The following is a 9,128-nucleotide window of genomic DNA, read 5'->3' as shown; positions in this document are numbered from 1 at the left end:
TCAAAAGTCTTGGATTTTTCAATAGAAACCCCTGTTAAAACAACACTTTGCCAACCGTTGTTGTGGATAATCTGTTACCTCGACAATTTAATCCTCAAAGTCTATTGTGAAAAAGTTTATTTTTGCTATTAGGAGTCCAGTAGTGGACATACAAGAGGTTGTTCTCGATTTTTGTTCAAATAAATCCATAAAAAATAGGAGACATGATGTTAAAACATGGAACCAAGAATTTTGTAGTGGTGAATATGGGCTCCTCTTTAATTATAGGTTGAAACTTTTTATGAGAAAGGTTAAATCTAAGTAGTATGTTCCATTCATGGTATATAATGTCTATTTTAATGGTAAATTGAATTAAAAGACTATGATTAGAAGTTCATGGTGAATGGATAACGATTGAGGCATTACCACATAGATTTGGAGAGGCTAAAGTTGAGTCGCTTTAATTCAAGGACCTAATATAATGATAAATTTATATCATGCCAAAACAATAACTAACGTGATTTTTGGGAAGCAACCCAAGGTTTATTCTTTTTTATTCATATGTTTTGGATTTTAATTTTAACTTATTTTGGGTGTTTGCAGGTAATATCACATAAGTGGGATATGTGAAAGTCAGTTTGAAGGCTCAAAACTATGCCCTAAAACCAAAAATATAGAGAAAAATAATGATACCATGCCTATTTATTAGACATATGTTGGACCTACTTGAGTAGTTCAGGTGTGGGTCACACCCAAAATGCATGCAAGCCAGACAAGAAGTGAGCTAAAATCACTGGAGCATACTATTTCTACCTGCATGAGTAATACAGGTAGGTCAAGAATATAGGGCATGCACATGATCTTACGTTAGAGCCAAAAACTAAATCAAACTATTTCGGCATGTGCTGGACTTTGTTTAGTTGTACAGATGCAGGTCAATAAAATCTTGAACTCAGGAGTGACAAGATCAATCTTTTTTCAACCTGCTCTGGACTTGATTTAATAGTCTAGGTGAAGATCCAATGGATATTAGATAAAGGTATGCCAGCTCATAAGCCAAAATCACTAACAAGTACTATTTTAACCTAGGCAAGATGTTCTTGAATAGTCCAGGCACAAGTAAAAAGCATGTAGCACTTGCTGCAAACTGGTTTCATGCTGACAAAGTAACTTCTTAAGGTAAAGACATATCTAAGACCATGGGGACCAAGATATTATGTAAATATATATCAATTTCAAAAAGAAATAATCCATCAGGCTGATCTTTTATCATAGCCATTTTCACTCTTTCACAACTCAAAATTTATTTTCTTCATAAGTTCTAAGCTCTGGGTACTCAAATTGGACATTTATTTCATTTTTATCCTCTCTTCAATCAAGTTAAGGGTTTGACTTTTTATGGTTTTATCATTGAATTCTCTTAAAAGTAAAAATGATGTTTCATATACCATGATGTTTATTTTTCATTTGAATGTAATTTGTGTGAGATTAATTGGATGGTTTATGCCTATTGGAGTCATTATTTAGGAATTTTCACCTTTTTTTACATATTTAATTCATAATTTTTTCTTTATAAAACTAGTGCACTCCATGTGTTTAGAAATTCATCCAAATAAACTTTCTTGTCTAATTAGTGTGGTGGGTGGCCCAACTAGGATAGTATGAGCACCAGGAATATGTTTGGAGATGATTTAGTGAAATGAGATTGCTCATATGTTTTTCTATTCTCTTTATCTAAGCTCTTAGTTTGCATGTGTGACGTGTATTTGTTGAAATGTCAATAAGAGATAAAGGTCTTGAATGGTTGTAATCATTAATGTTATCTTTCGTGGGGCATGATGTCATCATTCTTGAACCATAATTTTAAGTCTAATTGGTCCTAATTGTTTAAAAGCCTGTAGTTATTGGTTGAAGTATTTTGCTACGAAATATGGCATCCATGGTTTTTGTTGATCAACATCCATAGTATGGAACACACCAGTGAAGCCTAAGTAACCCAAGATACATGAATGCTTTCCTTTAGCTATGATAGACTCTATGACGCCATTCTTAAGAGTATTTGGGTCATTCTTATTTCCTTTAGGGATCATGGATGTTCTATGCGCTAGGATTGTAAAATTTGAAGAATGTATGACAATGTAGAGTCCAAATAGGCTTGTTTTGTGATGAAAAAGTCCCATGAGTTGTTATTATGAAGTTACCTTGCATCAACCTTCTTTTTTCTTTAGTTTTATTTTCTTTCTTAATATGTTAAAATATCAAAAATATTTTTTATCCTTTTGCATTAGTTTTTGTCTTATCCTTTTTCATGGGACTGTTCCAAGGATGAATTTTCCATTGGATGCTAAGAAAGGCACCGCTCCGAATAAGGACAAGGCACAAGCTAAAATCAAAAAGGGGAAGAACTAACCTCTAAAGTAATACAACAAGGCTCAACAGTGTAAACCAAGATAATTTACCTTTTGTATTGAATTCTCTTCCATAGACCCAGTTTGATAAGGCTCCTATTATGACAGTACAACCAACAAATGAGATGGAACCAAGCACCTAGTCCACCACAGAGAGTCTTTACCTTTCTATTCTTTCTTTCTATTTTTGATTGAGGGATAATGCAATGATTTTTAGTAGGGGTTGGGCATAGTAAGACAGTTTTATTATTTATTTGATGGTCCGTACCTATTATTTCATTTGACGGAGTTGGTTTTATTAACTGTACAGACTTACACACACTTGATATTTAATTATCATTATAATATCTATTTACATTTTACATTTGTGTTGTTTATTTACTTTAGCCCTCGTGGGACTTACAATTTTATATTTGTTTACTTTAGCCCTTACAGGGATTGTTTCTCATTATAGACATGGATTTTGATTGACCCTTATTGGGTATATTAATAATAATGTCGGAGGGTGACATTTTTAGTATTGTGTCATACACTTAATATTAATGTGACACCTGATTTGTTGTGCATTGTTCTTGTCTTTTTTTGTATATATGTAATAAACGCCAAGGGTATTCCTTGAAACTAGATTCTTTCCAATGGAGAAAATGTTTATTTTCTCTTTTTTTGATCTTTTGTATTTATTTAGGTTCAATTTCTTTGTCTAATTTAGTGACAATTCACCCATGATGAATGATAAGTAGATGTCCTTAGGCAAATTATCTAGGCTTTTGAGCTTATTCGAAAAAGGCAAAAGTTTGGAAAGTGCTCCAAATGTCATTAGCAAAGAATGAAATGATGTTCAAAAATATAGTTTTCTTTTTGGAAAAAAGGCAAGGATGTTTATGAGCTTTCTCTTGAGTGAGGCCACTAAATTAAAGTTTTTGCTCTCTTTGCAAGGATAAGTCTTTGGCTCGGAGTAACTTACTAAGCTCAGATTGCTTAAATTTGTTAGAAGACTATCTTTTTACTCCATGAGGACAATGCGTGTGTGGTTTGATTTTTGAATAATTCTTTTACATACCTATAGGATAAAACTTACCCCGAGTGTATTCAAAGAAAAATCCTAGTTAGGCTTGGATTGGAGGATGACCCGAGGACATTATTGACCCATCACATAGATAAATTCCCACCTTAATATTTGTTCCCTAGTTTACCCATTTAAGCCTTTTGACCATTTTTCTTTCTTCTTGTAATGATAACCATGCTAAAATACCTTAACCCTTTTGAAAATCTTCCTTTGGCACATAATCTTCTTTTATTCTTCGCCAGATTCTAAATAATGAAATATAGGTAAAAGCCTAAGTTTTGGGGTTGTGTATTTTGGAGAATAAAGTAAGAGTAGTTCAAAACCCTAGTTTGGGGGGAAATTGTGATATGTTAAGATGAGCCACGAAAGGTGTTGGTAAGGTTTTCAATTATGTGATTAAGAGACAAGAGATATGCTTAATGATAAAGTGAATAGCATAGACCATAGAACTTGTAGAAAAATTAGACAAATGAGGGATTTAGAAGATCTTAAAGATAGATAATCTTTTAATAAATAAAATAGGGAAGAAATAAAATGATGAATTAGATTTTTTTGGTAAATGTTAAGCTAAAGGTTAGGTGAAACAAAGAAATTGATTTGAAGGTTAATGAAGTGGATAATTTATAAAATTTAGGGTAGAAGGGGATGAAAGATTGCGCTAACGAAGGTATTTTAGTCATTTGATCCATATATTCCTTCTTTCATGTTAAACATTCATGTAAACCCACAAGATCTTGGTGATTCAAATCTAGGTAAGTCTACATTATTGGTGAAAAACACAAAGGACAATCTTATGGTTCTACTTATTGTACATGAATTTGTTTGCGATAGTGAGCATGAATTCATTAATTATTTGAGCTACTTGAATAATTTACATTTCTTGTGTATGTGGAGCTAACTCTAGAATCTAAGTGGCATCGATACTTTGGGGTAAGGGTGAAGTCTTACTCCCTGATTGGGTAAATGGGTGATGTAAGTATCATTGTGAAGATAGAGATGATCTTTTAAAATTTTTTGTCACTTCCTGAGATGCTTTGTTAATTTTAAAGGTTCATTTGATATTAAATAGTATCCTTTCTTCATAGATATATGCTTATTGAAAATTTTAGTTTACTTGTCGCCATGACATGTTTGAGATGTCTTTGTAGAGCTTTGTTAGCCATGATCTTTAATATATCTTACCTTTTAGTTTTTTTCAGTTGTAAATACACTATCTCATTGGATTAATCTTTGGTACTTGAGAGAAAGCAATAGGTCAAGATGGGGGGTTGATAAATTGTCAATTTGACGAATTGTTAGCACCTTTTTAAGCTTAAATTTTTGTACTTTTCCATTGATTTGGTGCTAAACTCATGTATAAAGCTCATTTGTACAGGTAAAGGTTTAAAATTAATATAAGAAAGTGATTCCAATCAATGAAAGGTAAAATATGAAAGAAAAAGAGCCCTAAAGATCACATGGACATGTCGAGAGACCACACATAAAAGTGGGTGGAAAAAATGCCAAAGCAGACTCATGTGCATACCATCTGTGCCAAGTTTGTTGTATATCTACTTTTGATCTACTCTGGATCTGCTTTAGATTTTCTCAAGTAGATATCGAGTGCGGTTGAATTTTTGTAAATTCTAGTAAAAGTGAATTTGTGGCTAAATTGGAGGATTTCTGCTCATTTCCACATTAGTAAACATTATTGCACTACTCTTGACCTAAAAACACATTAGAGGCATTCTCAATTGAAGAATTAGTGTTTTCTATTAAATATTTAAGCTTGAAATTTTCATTCTTTTTAGTTTTTATGGCTCAATTTAATGAAAAATTCAGTAGCTAATTCATCTTCTTAGGATTATTATTTAATAGGTTCTGATTAGTGCATAGGTTTAGTTTATTTTTCCTCCTAATTATCTATTTTATATGATTTTTGGATTCATTTCATGTATTAACTAAGAATTGGGGGTTGCAAATCCCAATCACCTTAGAACACATATTATTAAATAAAGAGAGGATGTGGGTTAGAATGGATATGAACAATTACTTAAATTAATTCATTTAATAATAACTTATAGGCAAAAGGATTTTAATGGAGACCGTAGATTGGTAAAATTGTTACATTTATGAGGTGTTTGAAAGAACCCATTGGTGATATCTGGTATTTTATTGAAAAACTGGCACTAATACCTCTAGAACTATCCTACCCATGACTTCTAACTAAATTTGGACAAAACATCAAATACTCATGCATGAAACCACTTTTACGAAGGCATAGCCCAATGTCCCATTAACACTTGATTATCTAAAAGTATTTTTAGCTTTGAAATAGTAGTCTTAACACAACAAAATTGTTAAATTCGAAACCATTCAAAAAAAAACCCCATTTTTACATTCTTGTTTGTTTATAACACATTATGGGGAAATTCCTAGTTGACTTCTAAAACTATCGATTATTAAAATCCTTGTCTTCACTCCCTATGTATTCGACCCCTTCTCTATTCGGTTACTATACTGATGCAATCGTGTACACATCAAGGGAGTATTTTGATCATTATCAAAATAAAGTTTCGAGTAAACAATGAAGAGGTCTCATTAAATATTTGTAAGTCTATGAAACAACCTAAGTATTTGCAATTTGTTTTGGTAATTAATATAGATGATGATGAGGTCACTAACACCATAATGGTGATTCTTGTATATGTCCTCCTTGTTGAGTGCATTGTGGAACTTAGGGAGTGAGGTTATTGAAGAAATAGAAGGGACAATTAATTTGATGATGAGTCCTCGATCTTACAATAGAAACCTTTGTGAAAACAACACTTTGACAATCTTTGTTCGGAATGATATATCACCTCGGCTAATAGAAGCCTCAAAATCTATGGTGAGAAAGTCCATTCATGTTTTTGGTTGGCCTATAGTGTTCATAAAAGGTATTTATCTTGAAAGCTGTTCAAATAAAGACAAAAGTAAGAAGCGGCCTTAGGTAAAAACATTGAATCAAGAATTTGGTAGTGATGATAATGTGCCCCTCTTCAACTATGGGTTTAAACATTTCATGGGAGTGCTTAAATCTAAGTGGTTGGGCCTATTCATGATCTCGAATGTCTATTTAAATGGAAAAATTAATTTATGAGACCACAAGAAAAGAAGTTCTTGGTGAATGAAAAATGATGGAGGCCTTAACATATGGGTAGATTCAAAGGATCTATGGTTAAGTTTCTCCGACTCGAGGATCCAAATTGATGATCAATTTTCGCCATGATACGACAATAACTAAGGCACTTTTTAAAAGGCAATTCAAGGTTTATTTTTATTGTGTCGTATTGTTTTAGATCCTAATTTTAATTGGTTTTTAGAGGTGATAACATAAGTCAGATTGAGTGAAGGAAGGTTCGGGGGTTCAAAACTATGCCCCAAACTAATTTTGATTCAGAATTTTGCTCAAAATCTTGTTGTTCTAGGCTAGACCTATAATAGATATGCTTGATTAATCCTAGTGCAAGTGAGGAGTTTCTTGAATGCATCTGGAAGTAACCTTCACTTCCTGGACATGTTGGAGTAGTCCAAGCATAGAGTAGGTGCATATGACACACAGATTCCAGTGGCAACACTACCTAGACATCCAATGGACATGCTTGAGAAGAAAAGGTGCAACCTGAATGTAAGAGAGATTAAAAAATCATTCAGAAGTCTATTTTGACCTGTTAAGCAGTCCATCCACTGGTTTAGTACATCTTGCACGTAGTTGGACTACTTTTGAGCCAAATCACCAAACATTTAACATGGAGCTTGCACGCAAATGAGGCTTTCAGTGTGCTTAAAAAATTGTTAATACTCTATAATGCAAATTTTGGTTTTTATTCCTTTGCTCACACTCTTCAATTCCATCAACCTCATTTAAAATATCTCAATTTCTTATCTCAAGAATGCAATATAGGATAATTACATTGGGCTTTCATTTTTTGTTTCTTAAGTAAACTTAAAAGATATATTCATTTGTAATATACTTGTTGAATTACCTTTAGGTTTAAAATGGTGCTTTATTTCCCATGGTCCTTTTGCTTTGAATTTGATTTAGCTGAGCTTATTTTGGGTAAATTATGATTGTTGAAGTGAATAGTTTTAAATTTGCACCTCGTTTTACATTTTAAATCAGAAAGTCTTACTTCTTTAAACTATTGTGCCATGTGTTCAATGAAATATCCACTTGAAGTTTTGTTGAAAAATTGAGTGGTGGGTGATCTAATAGGGTCAATAAAAGTACCAATGATGTGTTTGGTGATGACTTAATGAATTGGGCTTGCTTACATGTGACTTTAGCCTATTATTCCTATCTCTTTTCTTTCACGCAAAACATATGTTTGTTAAAACATCAATGAAAAAAGGATCTATTGGATGTTCCTAACGGATAATGTATTCATTCTTATGGAAAAATATGAGTCCAATTGCTCCTTAATGGTAAAAAAATAGGGTGTTTTTGGGTGAAGCTGTTGATAAATGATGCTTCCTTGGTTAGGTCGGTAAATATGCTTATCGCAACTTTCACAGGTGAAGTTTGAGTAACCTAAGAGACATGAATGCTTGCCTTGCCCTATGATAGATTAGGTTACACCATTCTTAAGGGTATTAGGTCATTCTTGTTACCGCTGGGGGTTATGGATGTGCTATGAGCCAGAATAGTTAAATACAAAGAATGTGTAACAATGTAGAGTCAAAATATGTTAGTGTTGTGATGAAAGAATCCCATGAGATATAATGATGATGTGACCTTGCATCCACCTTTATTTTTCTTTAGCTTTATTTTCTTTCTTAGAATATGAAAATCACACAAACCTGTTTTATTCTTCTTTTTTTACATTGGTTTTTGTTTTTCCGTCTCTAAGGATGAATTTTCCATGACGTGCGAAGAAGGAAACCACTCTGGATAAGGATAAGAAACAAGATACATCATTATTTGGCCCTCTCCTTGCAAGGATATGTCTTTGGCTTGAAGTAACTTACTAAGATCAAAATGCTCAAATTTGTTGGGAGACTATCCTTTTACTCTGAGTACGATACGTCTGTGGTGAGATTTTTTAATAATTCTTGTACATATGTGTAGCCTAGAACTTAACCCGAGTGTATACAAAACAAAAATCCTAGGAAAGCTTCGATATGAGGATGACCCAAGGCCATTTTTAACCCATCACATAGACCAATTCCCACCTTAACATTTGTTCTCTAGTCAACCCCTTTGAACCCTTTGCCCATTTTTTCTTCTTGAAATGATAACCATGCTAAAACACCTAAACACATTTGACAATTATAAATAATGAAATATAGGTGAAAACCTAAGTTTGGGAGGTTTTGTATATGGGAGAATAATGTAAGAGTGGTTCAAACTCCTAGTTTTGGGGAAGAATGTGATATACTAAGATGAGCCACAATAGGTGTATTTAAGGTAGTCAAATCATGTGATTAAGATATAAGAGATATGCTTGATGATATAGTGAATAGCTTAGCCCTCAGAACTTAAGGAAATATTAGACAAATGAGGGGTTTCGAAGAGCTTAAATATAGATATTCTCTTAAAAACTTCAAAAAATGGTGAAATAAAATATTGTGTTAGATTTGTTTGGTAAATATTAAGCTAAAGTTTAAGTTAAGAAAATAAATTAATTTTAAGATGAATAAGCTGGATAATTTGA

The sequence above is a fragment of the Capsicum annuum genome, unplaced genomic scaffold (assembly GCF_002878395.1).
Source record: "Capsicum annuum cultivar UCD-10X-F1 unplaced genomic scaffold, UCD10Xv1.1 ctg3296, whole genome shotgun sequence".
Classification (NCBI taxonomy): domain Eukaryota; kingdom Viridiplantae; phylum Streptophyta; class Magnoliopsida; order Solanales; family Solanaceae; genus Capsicum; species Capsicum annuum.
Note: the sequence above shows the minus strand (reverse complement) of the source record.